This window comes from Ambystoma mexicanum, chromosome 5q (genome assembly GCF_040938575.1).
Source record: "Ambystoma mexicanum isolate Mex_15411 chromosome 5q, UKY_AmexF1_1, whole genome shotgun sequence".
NCBI classification, from domain to species: Eukaryota; Metazoa; Chordata; class Amphibia; order Caudata; family Ambystomatidae; genus Ambystoma; species Ambystoma mexicanum.
In genome coordinates, this window is record NC_090933.1 from 1,333,023,620 (window position 1) to 1,333,045,373 (window position 21,754).

General features: G+C 44.2%; 1 protein-coding gene and 1 pseudogene across 1 annotated transcript in view; one reads left to right on the plus strand and one right to left on the minus strand.

Annotated features, from left to right (window-relative positions):
• LOC138498090 (zinc finger protein 850-like) overlaps positions 1-21,754 on the minus strand; it is a 376,054-nt pseudogene that overhangs the window by 154,859 nt on the left and 199,441 nt on the right.
• Positions 4,122-21,754, plus strand: part of LOC138498088 (zinc finger protein 420-like) — a 51,187-nt gene continuing 33,554 nt past the window's right edge. Inside the window, exon 1 of the mRNA XM_069621936.1 lies at positions 4,122-4,202. The gene's annotated coding sequence lies outside the window, so the exon portion shown is untranslated. The remainder of the gene's footprint in view (positions 4,203-21,754) is intronic.

The window sequence follows — 21,754 nt, forward strand, 5'->3', positions numbered from 1 at the left end:
TGTGCATACGGCAGTGGACACCCAGTTAAAGGAGGCCCAGGAAAAGGCTAAAACCTATGCTGACCATCACCGCCGGGATGCTCTCACGTACGACGTGGGTTCCAAAGTGTGGTTGTCCACAAAGAACCTCCGCATTCCGGGTCGTAAATCATTGTTGCCTCGCTTCATAGGCCCATTCCCGGTTGCCGCAGTGATTAATCCCGTGGCGGTCAAACTAGAGTTGCCTAAATCATGGAAAATCCACCCTAGGCTGCCAGTCCATCCACCTCCTGTTATGGTTCAGGGTTCTGAGGAGTACGAAGTCAACGCTATACTGGACTCCAAGCTCTCCAGAGGTACTCGGCTGTTTCTGATAGACTGGAAGGGTTACGGGCCGGCAGATCGGACATGGGATCCAGCTTCCAATATTCACGCCCCCCGTCTCATGTCTCGGTTCCTTGCCTCGGATGCGGGGGGGTCTTCATTGGGGAGGATGCTGTGAGGAAACGCCCTGGTTATCGACCCATTTCCATAAGATCACATAGGATTAGGCCCTACTTTTTGGATTAAGCACCCCATCCATAGCTCCCGATTGGTTATAAGCCCGTCTCATACTTCAGAAAACTCATTGGCACCTATGAACAGCCGCCGTTTACTTCAGAAACGGCGTTGGTTGTTACCTTGGAGACGCGCTCCTTCAGCGGTCCTGCAGTCACGTGTTTTCACACGTTAGTCTTGTTCATGGTATCACGTGACTGTCTCCCTACTTATGCTCCACCCTTTCCTTGTTTCCCTGCTTCTGAATTTGTTTTCTACAGCATTGCTACTTTGCCTTGTTTTGCTCTCTGCTTTTTGGACCTGGTTACGTTTCACGGAACTTCTTCCTCTTGCCCCTTACCTGCTGCCTGGAAATCCTGCTGCCGACTCGGACCGTCCGCAACCTTCTCTCTCCTGCTGGATTGTACTTCTGCTGCCCGCAAGGTTATCGACTCGGAACTGTTCACTGACCTACATCGTCTACCCTTACCTGCTGCTTAATTAACTTATTGCTGAACCGGATCTCTCACGACTTGCTCCGCCTACTGAAACGGTACTTATGCTGCCCGCACGGTAACCGACTCGGAACACTTGACCATTCTAATCCTGCATCCAAACTCACGCTCTCACAAACTTACCTGCTGCCTTCGGCTCTGCTGATTTCTACATTTAGAACAACTGCTAAACGCCCGCATTCCGGTGGGTGCCTCGTGCTTGCTGGGACTTGGAGTCATTTTCGGAACAACATTAGGCGTCCTCGTTCCGGCGGGTGTTGGGAGGAAGTGGAATGTGCTTGCTGGGACTTGGAGGCATTCCTGGAACAACATTAGGCGTCCTCATTCCGGCGGGTGCTAGGTGGATCATTGCTTCATGTGAACTCAGACTTTCCACTGGTAACCATCTACCTCAGTTCCTCTTTCATCCTGCTTTTTCCCTTCCCTGGCCCTATGGTAAGACCTTTTGTTCATGTTGTCCTTTCTCGTTTTCTATTAAGCACAGAATTATTGGTTACTCAACCCTTCTGCCATTATATCTTGTCATAGGATCGTCCATACTCAAGTCAGGAACAGTGACCTTGTGTTGGGGGGGGGGGGGGTGATTCTCTTAACAAGGTACTTATTTGTGAACTTGGTGATTAGCTACTTCTGTGTTAACTTGGTACTAATCTTGACCTTCCCTTGCAGGTCAGCGGTATCCTGTGACGTCCATCCATCTTTGGGTCAATTAACTCCTCAGGCGATTGTTTTCACATCCCTGAGGGGTGCATTGGCAGAAAGAACTCGTCGGCTACATGACGAGTTCAACTGCTGGAACAGAGCTCCCACCAGGGATTCTTCAGAGTTCTGACAATGCCCCCAGGTTAGTGAAACTATTTCATTTGAGACATCCAGCAAAACCAGGTCCTGGGAAGAGGCCTGGGAGAGGAGGTAATGTCAGGAATAAGGGCTGGAGCCGAAGGGGAGTGACAAGGTTTGCTTATTAAGGCTGGAGGTTGCGCGAATGTAGAAAAAAGACTACAACTCCCAGCATTCCGTGGGAGGAACTGTAGTCATACATGCACGCGTTGACAGCTGCATTGATTGAGGGCAGCGTAAAGGAAGCAACGGCGCGCATGCAGGTGTGGCTTATTTTCCTTGGGTGCGGCAGGAGCTGGAAGCGGAACGAATCCACCGGGAGTATGGAAGGCTGAAAGTATAATTCTCGTGTGGACCCTCAGTAGGAGCTGTTTGTTTAAAACGCTACAAGTGTTCTCATTTTCAGGGGCACGGGGTACGAGGGCCATGTGTGTTATTTGTTGCTTCAGCTTGCCCAATGGGCCATGTGTTTTGTGCTTCATATATGGAATATAAATCCATTGTTTTTGTTGTTCATATTGCTTGCTATGTGTTGGTCTATGCTGCATGTTCACACGTACTAAGGTGTGTTTAGGTAATCTTATAATTTGGTCAGGAGTAAGGTTTGGGAAGGTGTTGCAGGAGGTTGCATATGAGTCACTAACCAGTTTATAGAGAGGATCCAGGTTATAGGTTATAGATAGGGTTATAGATAGGGCGTTCCATAATCCTCTATCCGGTGTTCCTAATTTCCCCACCCCATCCACAACCTCACCCTAACTTCTCTTCCCCCCATTGGCTGCCACGTGGTGCCCTGTGTATTAATATCAGGTGCCTGTGCCAACCACGGTGGGAAGGTCGAATGCATGTTTAACACCTCTGCGCCAGACGCAGATCCCTTAACACATTCCGAAATGTCTGCACGCTCGTCTCATGGTCCTTTTCCTCAGCACACTTTCGGTGATTCTCTCTCAGCCTCAGCACGTGCTAGGGCTGATTTTTGAGCATGCGCAGTTTGTTCCTTTTCTTCCACATACTTTGGTGATTCTCTCTCAGCGCTCCGCATGTTTATACTTCTGGGTAGGACTTGGATAAAAGAGCACGCACTATTCCTTGAGCATGCGCAGAATGTTCCAAGATTTGCGCATGCCCGGCTCATCATGTCTTCAGTGCGCATGCTCTGAGGATCAGTCTCTCAGCATTGCGCATGTTCTGGGGATCAGTATCTCACATCTAAGCACTGCGCGTGTCTTGGGGGAACCATGCACGTATGCTCTGAGGATCAGTATCTCAGCTTTGCGCATGTACCAAGGAGGAGTATCTGAGCACTGCGCATGCCTGTTCTTCGGTTTTGCAGACGCAGATCTTTATCTCGGCCAATCTACAGTCACTCTTCGAGGTCAAGAGTGGGGGGATGGGGTGTATTTCGTCTTCCTGGGACCTCAAATACTGCGTTTTCAAATGTGAACTATATCCAGCGTTCAAAGTGGGCGGGAACTAAAGACTACGCCGTTCCCTTTTTTTAAAAAAAGAATACTTTGGTTTCAAATGCATCTCTACTGGAGACTCGAACCTGAGCCTTCCCAATGTCAAGTCAGTTTAGCATTACGCTGCTTTATCTCTCACGTGTTTGGAAGGGATACTTTATTTCGATAGACTGTGATGTAAACCCATTCCCAAACAGGCAAGAAGCCCAGTGTGACAGTGTTCTCGATCTGCATGAATGGTTGTAGGATCCTTTTTGCAGGCAATGGGAGGGGAGTGTGTGTGTGCGCATGTGGCTAGGCATGTTCTTAAGAGTTGTGACCGGTGAAGGGCAGGCTACATGAAGGTGCACGCTGAATGGGACAATGACACACTAATGGTGGTCATTTAAATCAATTTTCTTCCGTTTTCTTCACTTTTACTAGAACTGTTGTAAAACACAATGTTGCAGGGTTCAGTGGAGGACAGGAAGGACCCATGAGTATGGGCGAGTGGGCAGAAATGGGGGCAGTGTGAGGGAACATAGTTCCACACACTTGTTTTACACTTTGACCACTGAATACATTACAATCTTTTAAGGAATAATGGGGGAATAATTTGCTGCAGGTGCGTGACCTGCGACTATTCACTCCTCTTGGTGAGAAAGCAGTCCTCTTTTTTGGCCACGTGTTCTGCTTGTTCCTCATAAACCTCCAGGTAATCCTGTCTTCTGTGTATGTGATGGAGGGTGCATTACTGGTGGGGAGAAGATATTTCTTTTGTTTATAGTATTTAATTAATAACATAAGAATGTCTTCCATTTCTAGATCTAAACACACTATTGTGTCATCCCACTCTGCAAAATGTAAGAAGCACAGGCACCGAAAGGTAAATAACTGCTGTAGTGTGTTTCTCTGCACAGGTTGCTCTATGTTTCTGAGATAGCCGGTCTCCCACCCTGCGTCCCTGGACCCTTCATGTCCCCTTCTCTTCTGTCTTGTCTCCATTTTTCTCTCCTGCCTCATCCTGGAAGTGGTGTGCAGATCCAGGTTTAGGGTCCATGTATGTGGCTCAGTGGACTAATGCATTCTCTAGAAGGATCCGTGTGTGGGACCTCATAGTCACTAGTTTGAATCCCTGCAGGTCCATCCAGCCCTTCACCCATCCAAGATTAATAGAATGAGTACCACAGAGTTGTGTAACAATGAACATCTGTTAGCTTCTGTCTATATAACATCAAAATGCACCAGTGGAGGGGAGATGCATTCTACAAATTCACCTATTATGTTATGTTATGCTAATACATTCCTCTGCCGTCCTATTATTAAGTAATTGGCTATTGAACCTGTATGGTGCGTTCCTATTTATTAGTAATTCGCTATTGAACCTGTATGGTGGATCACAGCACTTTACTATAGGGGTGGAGGAGTGGAGTTCTACAAGTGAATTAAATAGGCACATTGGTAGCTACAAGTAGTGTTGGTTGTTCTCCTTCCAGATCACCTGGGGAGCAACGGAACGCCGGATATGCACTTGGACATCTATCTGGGTGTTGTTTTGTGTCAGGCATGACTGAGGGAGCATTCTGGAGTGGAATTGAGAGCATGAGGTAGAGTTGATGAAAGGATGGTATGGAGTGCGGAAGTATGACCGACCCACACTCCTCTTGCCTGCCCTCCCGCTAGAGGGGCCATAGCAACAGGTGATTGAAAAGGAATTCCCTTTCTCACGCTTGAGAATGAAGGTGAGTCAAGGACAGTGGCATGCCCGCTTACACGCGTTCGTGAACGGTTAGAAATTCTGGTGATCCGAGTAGTACATGCCCCTGAAATAATCTGCATCCCTTATGTATTAACTTCTTGTCTTCAGTTATTGGAAATAATGACCAACTAGCATTGTTAGGACCCCATATTGGCTAGCATCCCGTGTGCATTCCTGATGAAGACCCAATTTGAAGCACTCTCCCACACATTGCCCCGGGAGGGAAGCTCCAAGCTGTGGCTCCCTCAACTGGGCCTAGGTCTTCATCAAGTCCTCACAGCTCACACCCTGCAGATATTGTTGCTAACAGCAGCATGATTCAGTCATAACACGTAACAAGCTCTGCATGAATTTAAAATCCTGATATTGGACCATCCTGGCAGGAGGGATGAGGGATGGACCTCATCCGTTAAGGCCTCAATCACTGATGTGACAAAGGCTTTATGCCAAATATAGCATTAAGGATCTTGGATTTAGGCCAGAGTAACCTGACCTTGTTAGGGTACTCCCTGCTGGGGGGAACGTGGATATTTTAGAACCAATATATTTTGTTTTCAGGAATAATCTCTCTCTCTTACACATAGCCACACTCGCCTCACTGTAAATCATGATGCCGTCAATTACATGTGAAAGTGGGCAGCACAGATAGGTAACCCTACTCGTTCCAAGGAGGGGAAATCCAGATTTATATTATGGAAAATATGTTACTATCTTGGGAGCTTTGCTTAAATTGGCTGCTGGAATTTCTTTCCTCTCATTGTCCCTCTTGTCGTTCCTCAGCCGCCCTGGGCTTTTCGGTTCCCTTCTTTTACTCTTCTTGCACCTCAGCATTGGAGATGCTCTACCACATTATATCTGTGCATCCTCTACCTCATTCTGTCGGTGCATCCTCTACCTCATTCTGTCTGTCCTTCCTCTACCTCATTCTGTCTGTCCTTCCTCTACCTCATTCTGTCTGTGCATCCTCTACCTCATTCTGTCGGTGCATCCTCTACCTCATTCTGTCTTTCCTTCCTCTACCTCATTCTGTCAGTGCATCCTCTACCTCATTCTGTCGGTGCCACCTCTAGCTATCAGATTTTTTTCATTCCCAATTAAAAACTCCTCTTTTTTCTCTTTCCTCTAATTAGCTTTGATCATTGATTTGTTTATCATGCTTCATTTTTATTGGACCATTGTATTTCAAATTTGTGTAAAAGTGCTTTGGCGAAAGTGCTCAATAAATTAAATACAAAATACAAAAAATGCCTCAAAAAAGCAAACACGCAATTGTACTCTTCTTATGGAATAAGCCCTCTAGTGCTTAGTCTTTCCCTGTTAAGGTAAATTGACACAGTGCCCTTAGGTTCCAAGAATATATGTTTTGTAGTGAATCACAAGTCTTTAAAGTGAAGAAACATGTATTTGCAAAGCCAACATATGAGTAAACAGTTCCAATGATGAAAGAACACGTTAAGTGTGAAAGATTAGGCGTCCTTTCCCAATCCCATCACTCTAGTACAGTGGTCTTCAAACATTTTCTTACAGAGCCCCTCCCCACACTCCTTGAGTACAAACATTGTTTCTAGACCCACACATAACGATTGCCCCTACCACCCGGGGGACCAAAGGATGTCCAGGGCGATCACAGGCTCTTTAAAAATATAAGAAGATTTTTTTTTACTGCTTATAGTTTCCATTAAAACAAAATGAGGAAGAAAAAAGTTTTTATGATCATGTATTTTTAGATTAATTCATCTATATTGGAATGTGCTTTTTATACTGTTTTATGCTGTTGATGATGTGATGAAATAAATGTAAAACCAATGTGGCAAAATGCATATTAATTAATAAATAAAAAGGACACTCTAATTGTGCCAGCTAATGCCTCTTCTCGCCCTACTTGTGTAGCAAACCTAACTATTATTTGTGCCAGCTTCATTTCCAGGAGGATTTAAAGTGCAGTTTCAAATGTGTTCTTTCTGATTTTATAATTCCGTGTTTTCTGGGGACGGCAGGGGGGCACCTGCTTTCTAGCCAACAATTGCCCCATTACATTCCCTCCTCTGGTTGAGTCATCGACCACACAATTATTTTTCTCATCATTTTATAGCCATCCTTGTGCAGCCACACTCTGGTGACCCCCCTCACGTAAGCTCCTCGTGCTACGTATTCTGCTGTACTGCATGTCATAAGCCAGCCCTCGCCACTGTCGTCACATTTCATGCAGTGCTCATTGTAGTTATGGATATCTTTTGGGCATATAGACAATGCTCCAGATCTCACTGGCAGAACCAATGGGTACATGGGACAGTAAACCTCCTCATCAGTTTGAGTGTACTGATGTACAGTGTCAGCCACATTAAACATTATTGTCATTTAGAGTGCCTTCTTGCCCATATTTTTACATTGGCTTATTGCTATTCTCACGATGCAAAAAGCCATTAGGACCAGTACCAAATTTGCCAACCAAAATTTCAATGCCTCTGACAGCCATGTGGACATGCAGGACAATAGATAAATGAACCAGCTATCATCCTCAGTCACTTACTTCCTCCTCCATTTTATCTTGCAGCTCCTTCAAGGAGTATATGGCCTCTGTCATGGTCCCATTCTGCTCATCATGTACGGGTACATATGCCACCCCATTTGGGTGGAAGCTGCTCTCGTACCACAAGACCAGCGATGGTTCATAAGTACAGCTTTGCCAACTTTCATACCTGGCAAATCCATAATGCATTTGCAACCTTCATTATCACCAAGCTTTACTGAACCATTATTTCTAAAGCATAATATTGGTGCTTGCACTTTGGCTACAGGTAGAGGTCCTGCTTCATCTTCTACCCATGTTAAACAGTTTGCATTTTCTTTACATTTCTCATGGCACACTCTGTCCACGTTTTTTTAATCACTTCTATTGGTGCAGTGCATACTGCCTCTGCTTTGCATCCCATAATTCCATCAACGCATCCTGAGGAATATACTTTCCCTTTTTTTGTAATTGCTGTCTGTTGGCACAATGAGGTATGATATTAAATTGGGCATCTGTACACCTTAATATTTGGTGATCTACTACTTCAACATCTCATCCCTTTGGACCTGATAGTATGTACTTGAGTACCTTACCTTTCATTCTTAGATCCTCCATCATGTGTGCTTCTTTTATATAGTTGTCTACGTATAGGAATTCCGATCCCGTGGAAACTTTATCATGGCCTATTTTCCCTGAAATTATCCTCTAGTCTGGCATACTGTGAGATGTACCAAGCAATGTGCTCTGTACTCGGGTGCCTCTTGAGGTATAAAGGCTCGAGAGGATGTCATGGCATAGGGATAAGTAAGCAAACAAAACTGATTTCCCTTGATCTCTCTCTCTCGACACCTTCTCCGTTGACCTATACAATGAGTTTCATTCAATATTTATCCAATTATAAAAATACCTTCACATGAAATCCTCTTCTGTAATGCTTCTCCTAGCCCTTACTGTCTCTACAACTGGGCGTAATACCATTTCTTGTTCTAACTGGAAAACTACTTGTTTTCTAACCTCTTCACTAACATTATGCCATAAGGACACACCCACCTCATCATAATCAATTTAAATGTAATGTGAGATAAAATAAGCAATAAAACAACAAAAGAGAAAGGAAAATAGAAGTACTGTAATGTGATGTCAATTGTTTGTAGATGTGTCCTGCGGCGAATTGATCAGGGTGTTATGAAGATATCAGGAATATAAGGATATGAAAACATTCATATAGTTTGCTTAATACCGGGCAATAGTGAATATTTTTTCAAGTGAATGAGGCGAGCTGTATATACTGGTTTAAAAACATTTCGCATCAAATGACAATAATAAAATAGTTGATGATTTTCAAACCACTTTCAATATTATGTGGTTCATTGGAAAATATTAAAATAGTGCTGATTAAAACATAAAAATATAAAAATGTGGAAAATAGAAAATAGTTCCAATAATAAATGTGAAGATAAAAAGTAGGAAAAACAGTCTTTTGTAGATGTATGCTCTTGTGTACATAGTATAAAAATAGTACCAATACAAATGTAGGGATAGGAAAGTAGAGGCAGTTGTCCGTTAAAGATGATTTGTTCCTGTGAAAAATAATATGTAAAATAGTCCCAATGCACTGTTGAGGTAGAAAGGTAGAGAAAATAGTCTGTTAAAGATGATTTGTTCCTGTGAAGAACAGAATATAAAATAGTCCAATACACTGTTGAGATAGGAAAGTAGATAGTATAGTCTGTTATAGATGGTCGTTCATGTGAACAATAGTCCTCAGCAGAAGCAGAAATTAGTTTTGGTGATGTATTCAAAAAGTCCTCTGCATATTTGTGGCTTGCCGCTTTGTTCCTTTGGGATATTCCCGTTAGAAACTTTAAATTCATTTTAATCAAGTAAACGCAAAGCACCACACCCTTTCTTATTGTTCCAGTAAACGTTCATCCCCAAAGTTCAGCATCAGTGTTCCTCAAGTGGTGCAATGCGATCTCCTTTAGTCTCAAGTTCTTTTTCCTTGTATCTTCTTTCTCAGCATGCACTTGAGCTCTTGTCCTGGTCTGATTTCTTTCTATTCTCCCTCGGAATCCTGGTAGCTGGGCAGGGAGGCACCACCCTTTTATCGTTTTTATGTTTGTTATGTTGACCCATAGAAAAAATAAAAAAAAAACATTGACAACTGCATTAGCTTTGGATTTTAACGTCTATTTCTGTGCCTTTTGCGATACCTCCCCGCCGTTCCTTTCCTGTCAAGAACCAAAAAAGAGAGAGGTATTTAGTCATGGACATCAACCAGTCCTGTAACATATTTACAAACAGTCGCAGTGCTTTGGGCGGGTACAATCTTGCTAATCTTGCTAACCCGTGATGCCCAAGAGTTTTGTGCTTTTTATAAGTGTACGATAAATAAGTAAATCTGCGCGACCCTCTTGATTATTTTCACTATGTATACAGCAGTGTTGCAAGGAGATTCTGATGGCACTATCACTCACTGCTTAATGAGCAATTTTATTTCTTCATAAATACCCTCATTTGTTTCTTTGGACATTTGGTACTGTTTCACTTCAATAAATTTGACCGTTTCTTTAATTTTATTTTTTACTGCTTCAATTCTTTTTTCAACCCAATAGGATATGTATTGGTCATCCATAGTTATCCAACTGTTATCTAAGACCCCACCTCTGTACCTTTCCCGAAAAAAGTGCTACCTCATCATGTATGGAAATTAATTGGTAGGCCCTCAATGATTTCTGCGGTTAAAACAGATATGTGCTAATGGGGTAAAATGCGGTCACACTATCCATGAACTGGCTACATGCTGACAGGTTTATCTTGGTACGGGAGAGACAAGCATATTGCTTTATTTTAATTAAATCAAATAGCCCATGTTTTACCTCCCATGCCATGTGTGCCAAGGCTTAAGGCCTTCGTACGCCATCCTATTCTTGACAGATTTATGAATCAACATTTTTCGAGTCATACTGTTAAGTTTTCATCGCTGTATTTTAGTTGTTTTTTCTTAAGCCGCTTCTTGGTCTTCCCTTCACTCCTGGCCGGGCAGAATGCATTAATCCTGTCACCTCCTTCTGATATCCTGGGATGCTATACACTTGAAACGGTTTGCTGTATCTTTGCATCTTGTTTTATCTGACAGCTTGACCGCACACAATAATATCTTATTCTGCTATGTACGCTTCCTGCACGGCTCGGCCTTGACATACCTTTCGCTAGTCATCATCAAGCCGGCTACAGCATTTTTCCTGATTTGTTGAAGCTTGTTCAAGTGGTCCTTCCTAAAGCTGCAGGGTTGAATTCTCAGCTGGTGCAATTTTTCAAACGGCATTTTGTGTTTCTTCTACAGCACACATTAGCACTGCATTTATTTGCTGCCTACCTCCCTGGTGCATGACTGGCACATCTCAGTTCTCCATAAGGGTACGCTGTAACATAACCCTACCTATCATAGCCATGCTGCCCCTACACGTGTAGTAAGACCCTCCCTTGGTATGCACTTTCCTGCCACCTAGTCTATTCTATTCAAAAAGACACACTAATTGTGCCAGCTAATGCCTCTTCTGTCCCTACTTGTGTAGCTAACCAACTATTCTTTTTGCCAGCTACATTTCCAGGAGTATTTAAACTGCAACTTCAAATGTGTTCTTTCTGATTTTATAATTCCTTGTTTTCTGGGGAAGCCAGGGGGGCCAGGGGGGCTCCTGCTTTATAGCCAACAATTGCCCCAATACACAAGGAAGAGGTAGAGCGACTACCTTCCACCCCTTAATCCCTGTTATGGGTGTGTGCGCAGTATAATTAATATGCAAGCTTGTCCCCCTTATTCCAATTAAGCTAACAACCACCACTAGGGTTCCTAAATTCACTGGGATTGCTTAATTTGGTTGTATATGGTCCAGGTGTCTGGATGCAGTTGTCACTTTCAGTCTCTGGATTGGGCCCGGCTAAGTGGGAGTTCCTAGGACTGATTAACAGCATTCACCCACGAATGGGAGTGGATTATGTCAGACAAGTGGGTGTTGATCACGGCCCGAGAATTACTTGGACCTGCTTCCACATGATCCTTTCTCAAAGCTCCATAAAGAGATCTAGGCGCTGCTACAAAATGGAGCAATAGAACCAGTACCAGCCACTTGGTAAGTAGGGGGTATGTTCAGACGATTCCATTGTACCCAATGAACATACACCAAAAGACCAGTGTTAGGCCTGCAGCCAGCAAGAAAATGTGTAAAATCCCAGAAATTCAGGATGGTTACCCTCCAAGACATCCCTCTGCAAAAGAAGTGTGATTACATGGCAACACAATGCATACTTTCCTTTTGTAAAGGTCCCAGGTCACTGCAAATATCTGCAGCTTAATGTAGCAAACCATCATTTTCAATTCAAGGTTTTCTCCACTTTTTTTCATAAAAGATCCAGCCCGTTCCCCATACCTGGATACCTCCAGGCCCCTCCCCTGTCCTTTTCCCATCCTCTTCCCACCTCCCCTACCTGTGACTGGTTGTATTCCCCTGATAGCTGTCCTCTTAGTAGAGGAACCCAAGGCAACTGTGCCCGTGCAGCTGGCTAAGGGCCAGAGACAAAGGGCAACTCCCTATTGGGCAGCTCCCATCCCTGCTTGCCCCCGTTTGCCAATTGGACGCATGACAAAGCAACCTACAGCAACAACTTAGGTAAGGTGTTATGGGCGGTGAGCACAGTCATTACTAAACCCTGCCGCTTCTTTATTGCTACCATCAAATCTGAGCATTGTGTAGATTTCCTGCTGCTCTCCTCAGATAGCCCGGTAGATGTACCTGGAGGGCAGCCGTTGTGATGCACTTAGATGTATTTTGGGGACAGGAAATATGTTGCACTTGGATGTATTTTTGGAGGACGGAAATGTGTTGTTACCGGTTCCTTATTTCCGGACCGGCAAACTCCTAATGAGCATCAGCTGAGCTGGGGGGGAAATCTGCAGCAAATTTGCTGATTTTCGGTGCTATTACCACCGGCGGGAAATCTGCCGGTCGTAATAGTGCACATTTTCCCCATTGGGCCCAAATGGGGAATGAGGAATTCCCGAATGGGCCCAATGGGGATTGGGCATTAACCGTTCCGTCAAACCCGTGATCCGGCGCTAATAGCACCTGGGGCATTGGTGGTAGGGCTAATAGCGCCGGCAGTAATAGCGCCGGCGTTATCGCCCAACTCGCGATGAGACTCAATGTGTTGCACTTAGATGTTTTTTAGGGGGCCGACGTTGTGTTGCAAATGGATGTATTTTTGGGGGCAGGAAATGCGTTAAGCAGAGTTGTGAAGATTAGCCATGCGTCTTGCTTAGAAAGAATTGTGAAGATTAGCCATGCATTACATTTAGATGGATTAGTGAAGACTAGCCATGCATCACATTAAAACAAATTGTGAGGATTAGCCATGCGTCACATGAGATGGAATTGTGAACATTAGACATGCGTCACCTGAGATGGAATTGTGGAAATTAGCCATGCATCACATTCAGATGGATTTCTGAAGACTAGCCATGCGTCACATTAACATAGATTTGTAAAGACTAGCCATGCGTATCACTTTGAGAGAATTGTGAAGATTAGCGATGCAACACATTAGACAGATTTGTGAAGACTATCCAGGCGTCACATTAGGTGGGATTGTGAAGAATATGCCACGTGTCACACTAGCTATTTAATCTTACTGCACTCTGTAGCAAACTGTGTGTCTGGTAGTTCTTGCTGCTCAGAGAGGGGCTGGTGGGAGTAACCAATGTATTGCACTTAAAAAGAATTTGTGGTAGTGACTAGTTTGTTAAGCGTGGAGAGGTGGTGGGGGCAGCCAGTTTATTGCACAGAAGAAATGGAGGGTACCATTGACTTGCAGCTATTTGAGCTCTGAGGACACACTTGGAAGAACTTTGAGTAGCCAATGTATTAACCATTCTGCTCCCCTCCAACATACCTCCCAAGTACTATACATGCCCTAGGGGGTAGCCAAACTACACACAAACACACACCCAACATAACTAACATTTGCATACAACAAACAACCCAGGCACTGGACCTTACCCCTACGGATGCAACATGCCACTGCACACAACCATAACTACCAGCCAAACTACACACAAACACATCCCCAACATAACTTACATTGGCATACAGCAAACAATCCCATGCACTGGACCTTACTCCTACGGATACATCAAGCCAGTGCACACTACCATAACTAACAGCCAAACTACACATGAAACACACAAACACCCACCCGCATACAACAAACAACCCAGACACTGGACCTTACCCGTACGAATCCAACAAGCCAGTGCACACAACCATAACTACCAGCCAAACTACACGTGAAACACACAAATACACACGCGCATACGACAAACAACCCAGACACTGGACCTTACCCTTATGAAGACAACAAGCCAGTGCACACAACCATAACTACCAGCCAAACTACACATGAAACACACACCCAACATAACCAACATATGCATACAACAAATTATTATTATTATTGTATTTGATTGTCGACCTAACTTCGAGAAGCAACAGAGCGCCTTACAGAAGCATACAACAATAGAGATGCATAACAGTGTGGTTTATAGAGGTATACAACAGTACAAATGCATAAGAGAGCTCTTTTCAGAGGTAACAGAACAGATATACAGCAGGGGGTAGGATACAGAGGGGCACAGAGATGGGGTACAGCTGTACCAGGTGGCAGGAATTAGAGGGGCTGGCAGTGTCTAGTGAGTCAGGTGGCGTGAGAAACGACTTGATGGCCTAAGTGTTGAGGCGCGACTCCTTGAAGAGGTGGGTCTTGAGTGCTTTTCTGAATTGTAGGAGCATGGGGGCGAGTCTGATGCTGATCTGGAGGAGGTTCTATAGTCTTGGGACATAGGAAGGGAAGGCTTGTTTGCTGGTCCTTTCCTTTTTGCCGTAGCAGGATTCAAGTCTGTACGTGTCCTGGCTTCTGGTGGTGCTCTGTCCGCCAGAGATGCTGAGTTTGTCCATGAGGTAGCTGGGTGACTGCCTTATAGATGAATCAGCAATACTTGGTGATTTGTGCAAGTGCTGGTAGCCAGTGAAGGTCGATTTGATGTGGTCATATCTGTATAGACCCTTAATGAGGCGTGCAGCCACATGTAGGACACTTCTCAGGGACACAAGGGAGGACGACGGGAGCCCTTCGGGGAGTACATTGCCCCCATCTAGGTGGCATAGGACCAGTGTTTGAACAGGGGATCTAAAGCTGTCCGAATGGTGGAAGGGCTTCACTTTCCACAGGAGGGAGAGCTGATACCAAGCTGTCTGATATTTGTTAGCTATGTGTGTAAGGAGAGGTGTTTGTCGATGTGGAACCCGAGAGACTGCGCAGGAGGTGATCTTGGGTGTTAAGCCCTCAGAGTTCATGGCAGATGGCCAGGTCTGTGTGTCTGACTGTTCGTTGTTGTTGGTTGGGAGTAGGAATTTGATCTTGGAGGGGTTGAGCTTCAAGTATGCACTGGACATCCAAGACTGAATCAGCGACAGGCAGGTTTTGAGCCTATGGATGTCTTTGATGGGGTCGATCTTGAGGTATAGCTGTATGTCGTCACCGTATTGGTGGATGTGGATGTTGTGTGCGGCTAGAAGGCCTCCCAGTGGCTCCATGTATAGATTGAAGATCACTTTTGAGTGGATGGAACCCTGCAGGTCTCCATAGGTGATAGGTAGCATTGGCGATCTAGTGGAGTCCACCTGAACAAACTGTTGGTGGTTGGCTAGGTTGGACTTGAACCAGCGAATGACAAGGTTGCTGATCCACATGCACAGTTGTAGGGTGTCTGTAACCTGGTAGTCTACTGAGTCGAAAGTGGCAGAGAGATTGAGTAGAACGAGGAGGCAGTGGTGGCCATCGTCAAGGATAAGGGTGTTGTTGACCACCTGTATGGTGCTTTCTCTGTGCTGCCTCTGGGTCTGAACCCGGATTGGTAGGTTTGAAGGTGATTGTTGGTGTTGTAGTGTTGCTGAAGTAGTGGTTTTACCACTTTCTCAATGTTCTTACTTAGGAAGGGAAGATGGGTGATGGGGCAATAGTTACCTAGGTTGTCAGGATTCAGAGTGGGTTTCTTTAGTAGAGGGAATATTTGTCCTATTTTAGGGTAGATGGGAAGGTGCCTTGAGTTAGGGAGCTTTGATGATCTCCAGGTAGAGAAGGAGAGCTTCTTCGGGGAGGGTCTTGAGGATGGATGCTGGGAGGATGTTTTCTGTATATGATGGGGCTTTGAGGGTGGCCAGGGTTTCCATCGGGTCCTCTGTCGAGAGTGTTTTGAATGTTGTCCAGGGTTTGGGGAATTCGCGAGGTGGGACGTGAGGTGTGTCTGTGGATGCAGAGCTGGTGTCTTTGCTGGCTAATCTTGCTGATATTGTCGATGAAGAAGATGTTGATAGTGGGATTTTCGATGGAGTGTAGTAGGGCAGGGTAGGGTAGCAGGTTGATGCAGTGCTTGACCACTTTGAAGAGGGCTCTGCATTTGTTGTCTGCGGGTTGCTCTGAATTCTTTGAGGAGCGCAAGTTTGGATGCAGTCCTGAAGTGGAGCCAGGCTTTCTCTTGTTTCCTGACTCTTTTGCTGAAGTTGAGTTTTTGTATGTACCACAGTGCAGCGAGGCATGCATGGTATCACAAGTAACGACACAGACACAAACGGTACAAGTTTCAACCCCTTTATTAAGTTTGACTGGGGTTGGGGACTTCCTGTCTGGCCCTAATTCTATAACAGGAGTAGTCTCGACCATCAAAGTAAAATAAAAGGTCCAAGTCAGTCAGTCAAACAAACGAAAAGTCTATGTCAGAAACCTATACTTACCCTCACGCTTCACAATAACTAAGTGTGGGAAAATTTATGAAAATAAAGAGTGTATCAAAAGAATGTCCGAATGGCAATGGAAGTGGATCACCACTCCCTTCCCCCAGTTCAGTTCAGTGGGGTTCTTATTTTTATTTTTTATTTGATTTAAATGAAAAACTATTTTTACAAAAGGAAAAAGTTCCATTGCAGTTCCATTTCTCGTTCCACTGACCATTCTTTACTTCATTAATCATATTCTTAAGAGCCTATAAAGTCCCTCTATTCCAGTCCTTATGGATGTTCTGATTATCCTTCAGTATGTTTATTACCATGCCTTATCCTTGCCTGGTTCCCATTAATTTACGGGAGGCCTGTCTAGACCTAAGGTCTGGAAGAAATGCATAGTTGCGATCACCCATCTAGGCTTCTCTCCACTCATTAGCCTGGACAGCCATTCTTCTTTGTCGTAGTAGTGCAGGTCCTTGAGTAGGTGACCCAGATGGGTGTTACAGACATCTTGTGTCCCTGGGCATTCCAGCAACAGGTGCTGTATGGTTTCCACTTGATCCTGGATTCTACAAAACCTGCAGTTACTAGAGCTGGATTGCCTTCTTATTGCTAATATCTCCTTTGTGTAGAGCAGGTTCAAGCAGATCCTTAGAAAGTCTTGATGAATTTCTTTGACTGGAAATGTTGCCAAATATGCCCCAATGTTTGATTTATTTTGATTGTATTGTACGGCAAAGCTTTCGAAAAGCTGCCGCTTCATCTAGAGTGTAAATCCAATCTAGTTCTAATAGGCGCTTTTTGACTTTTGTCGGGTTGTTCTTCAATTCGTATTCAGAGCTTACCAAGTTATCTTAGAGGAGTCTGTTCTTCTCAGCCCATCTAGTGAGCATGTTACAGTTTTCGTCTTTTATTTCTTTGTTTATGGACTCCAAGATCAATGGTGGCTTTGGCAGAATGGTCTTTCTATACAACATGAGTCCATTTTGTGCCACTGTAGTGCTAAGTGACATTACTCCCAGCTCCCTTCGGATCGCTGCTACTGGTGTTGAATGAGGGAGAGCAAGGTCCCTGCGCCAAAACAGCGCCTCTAATTTTCGCCAGAGTGTTTCCGGGATCATCGGCATCGCCTCTGCTCTGTAAGTTAAACTTGGTACCACTTTAGATTTATAGTAATTGATGGTCGGGATGAGCAAGAAGCGTCCATATTTCTTGTTGACTGCTTTTGTTTGCGATATCAGTTTTGTTTTTTGCCATACAGGCTTTCTTGCATTGGAATTTCATTAGCACTGTTGCTCAAAATAGCTACCAAGTATCTAAAGCTGTTTACTTTTTCCAGTGGGATTCCATCAAGCCTTATTTTTTGCTGATCTGTTATTTTGCTAGAATTCTCGAAAGACATTATTTTCGTTTTTTCTTTATTCAGTTCTAAGTTGTTTTCCTTGAGGAATTGTTGTAGATTGGACAGCTGTCTCTGAAGACTAATCATGGTCTGGTCCATTAAAATATTGTCGTCCGCATAGGAGTCTAGACAGCTTCTTGTCTCCCAGTGACGGGGGAAAGGACCTGACTCTCTTTTCGGAGTCTTTAAAATCTCCTATATAAGCGTTGTATCATGCTGGGGCCAAAGGACAACCTTGCTTGACTCCCCTTTCAGTTTTTATTTCTTTAGATAATAGCCCTGTTTGTGTCAGTCTTACTCGCATTGTTGTTCCTGACCATAGGGCCATGATTGGGTCCAAAATAGATCTAGAGGACTTCTGCTTGTTCAGTTTGTCCCACAAGGTGTCCAGGTTGACCTGGTCAAACGCCTGAACCAGGTCAACAAATGTCAAAAAAATACGCGGTTTGCCCTCCTTGATCTTCGCCTTCATGCAACTTAGTGCCAGGATGGTTGCTGTTGTCCCCAGGCCCTTAACAAATCCTGCTTGTAATGGGTCTGAGGTTGCGCTTTGTCTGGTCCAGTCTTGAAAGTTATCCAGTGCCGCTGCTCTGAAGATTTTGCCTATTGAGCCCAGGAGGGCTCTTGGCCTGTAATGACGAGGGATATCTTTGGTGCCTTTTTTGAAAATAGGTATCACGTAAGCCTTTTGCCATGATTTCGGTATTGTTTTTGTGGTCTTGCAGTTTTCTGAAAAGAGACCATGCCTCGGGATGTTTTTCCAGGCCATTGTTAGTGATGCCGTCTGGTCCCGCAGCTCGGGGGGCTATTTAGTTTCTTTATTTTAGCTGAGATCGATTCTATGTCGTGTGAGATGGCCCAACAACTTTCCGATTGCTTCCATTTAGATGGTGAGGACTCTTCTGGTTTTTTATACAAGCTTGTAAAGTGATCAATCCACTTTTGTTCATCCACGTTGTTCTGTAGGGTGTTGTTTGTTTCTTTTGAAGTTTTCTTTATTAGCGACCAGAATGCCCGCAAGTTGCTTCCACAGATGGCTCATAGCATTATTTCCAAATCTGTTTGGTAAAGCTGGGTCTTGTGTTGTCTCAGCCATGAGTTGTAGCTTAATTCGGCTTCCTTTGGTTTGTTATTTTTTGTACAGTATTATGTATTTTAGCTATTCTTATTGCCTTTCTTAAGATCTTTCTTTTCTCCACAAGCTCTTGATTGAACTTGTGGATATGTATTTCCAGTGCTTTATTGTTCACTTTTTTTGACGTTCTGTATACTAGGAGCAGTGGTTGGTAGTCCACTGGGTTTAAGACCTTCTGTGTTTGGGACGGGTTATTTTCAATATATTGGGCAGTTAGGTTCTTGATTGCTGCTTCTGTTAGCCTCAAGCGAGTTCCGCCACCAAATGTTTCCAATTCTGAGGGTTTGTTCATGTGCACTGGGTGGAACGTTCTCCAGGATGTTATTAATAAGTTATGATCACTTTGTTTCATTTTGAGAACTGTGAAATGTTCTACTATTGCCAGGAGTTCCATTGACACATAAGTATGGTCAATTGTTGCGCTCGCTCCTTCTTGTTCCCATGTTGGAACCTTGGGTGATGTGTTTTTCAACATCCAGTGCGTGTTATGAAGATCTTTTGAGTCCATTAGGGATGACAATTGTTGTCCACGTTCTAGTGATTTACTAGAGCCTGTCGTCATTTTGTTAGAGGCCCCAGATTCTTGACATACTGCATTTAAGTCCCCATTGATGATTATGTATTTGATCTTGTACCCGTCTTGAGCTTCATCAATGATGGATTCTTTTGCTCCAAGGAACAATTCATTGGAAATATATCTGGGGTTCCAATAGGTGTTAATCAGTGGGATAAGTTCTACCCTGTCCTTTGTTTTGTTGATTTCTGGGCGTTGCCAACCTATCAGGTCAGTCTGAATAAATTCTGATGAAAGTAAGGTTTTTCTTATATGTAAATCACAACCTGAATGAATTGCTGTGAGCAGACCTGACTGGGGGCGTCCTTTAGGGCTTTTCAAGGCACTGGCGAAGGCTAGTTTGTATCCCTCTAGTGTAGGTTTTGGTGTCCGGACATTTCGTCGAAAGTCATTTGGTCGACGTAATTTGGTCGAAAACCAAATGGTCGAATTTTTTTTTTATTTATATATATATATTTTTGAGGTTGTAGTTTAGGGAAAAAAAGGGTTTTTTAGAAAAAAAAGGGGGTTGGGGGTCCCCCCCCCCAAAAAAAAAAGAAAATTCGACCATTTGGTTTTCGACCAAATGGTTTCGACCAAATGTCCTGTTGACAAATTTTTTTCGACGAAATGTCTGGCAACCGTAGGTTTTGTGGATAATCAAGTCTCTTGCAAGCATAACACATCAAAATTGCCTAAGTTAACATCACTTTGTGCAGTTAAATGCCCAAAGCCTCTAGTGTTCCAAGACCCCATTATTAACTTTCCTTTATGGAGCTCTGGCTGCTCCTGCAGGGGTTCTTATAAAGTTCCTTCAAGGTGGATAGTATGCACAGTTCAAAGATTCTGTAAGGCTTCCCTCACATATTTTCATGTCAGTTCAACATGCATTACAGTTCTCTTCAACAGATTCTTCCGAGGTTCCCTCACCCGGCTTCACAAGTCTTAAACAAACATAGATTCACAAAGTTCCTTTCTTAGTTACTTTCACAGGCTGCCCATGCCTGTCTTCAAACACTTGAACATGGCTGACACACTGTCCAGCTAAACAGTTCCACTTCAAAGAGCTCGCAGAGAACTCCCTTCCCTAACCTTTGTACTTCTCTTTCACAATGTTCACCTGTTGGAGACCTTTGCAACCGCATAGTATTATTACCCCCATGCTTAATCACTCGACTGCAGGGTCCTTATTATCACCTTGTCAGAGATTTTTGCAACTGTATAGTATTCTCACCCCTATGCGTGACCACTCTGACAATAGGATTGACTTCTGAATGTTTGTGCTTCTTGCACTTGATTTCGCAGAATGGGCTGTTATGTCTTGTTTCTCTTTGCTCTGGCCCTGTGTGGATGCTTGCTTGATGGAATGCCTAGTGGAATGTTAGCTGTGGAATATTGTGGTTTGAGTGCCCTGTGTGTTCCATGAGATTCCGTTAGAGTGAGCTGCCTGTGAGAGTGGAGGCCGGTGGATGTCTTCTTATGTATCCTTCTTGTACCTTCTACTTACATACCCATGAACTTGCCTCTTGTGTCATCTTGTAACCCGGAACCTAGTAAAGAAGCTTGTTCCCTACCTGTGGCTCTGGAGTACTTCTCCCAGCACAAGTACATCATAACACAGGCCCTCTGTACTCTCTTCTTTGTTTCACAAAAATATCAGTTCACTTTCACATTAGCTGTTCGGGATCTCTGCTCGGTCTTTCCCTTGTACCCTTTCCTTCAATGGCTTTCAGAGCATTTCATTTTCATTATTCAGTGTTCTGTTATCCTTCAAGAAGCGTTTAACAACATGCCCTCTCACACAACACTGCTCTGTTACTTTGTTTCTTATCGGCTCCCTACCCGGCTAAATACATTCAAGCTTTCAGTTTAATGTCTTTATCTGCTATGCGTAGCCTTGCTTGCAACACTATAGATTTCCACAATTGCGCGTATCACAAACCGGGCTCTCCCTTTATTGGAACTCACCGGCTGTGATTGCTTTCACGCATCCTTCTCTTTTCAACTCGTCGAGGTCAGGGTCTTACCCACATGCCCCTCAGACACTCCTGGGCGGTCTCGCTGCCCTGCTGCCCCGGGGAGGAAACAGTTTGCTGGCACATGGAGGAAAGAGATTAGCCGGCTCCTCGGCTCCCTTCTTTGAACTCTCCCGGCTTCTTGGAGACATGGCTCCCTCGCCATGCTTTCTCCTGCCTTAACTTGCAGCCTATGAGGTCCTCAGCATACCGTTCTCTCTGGCC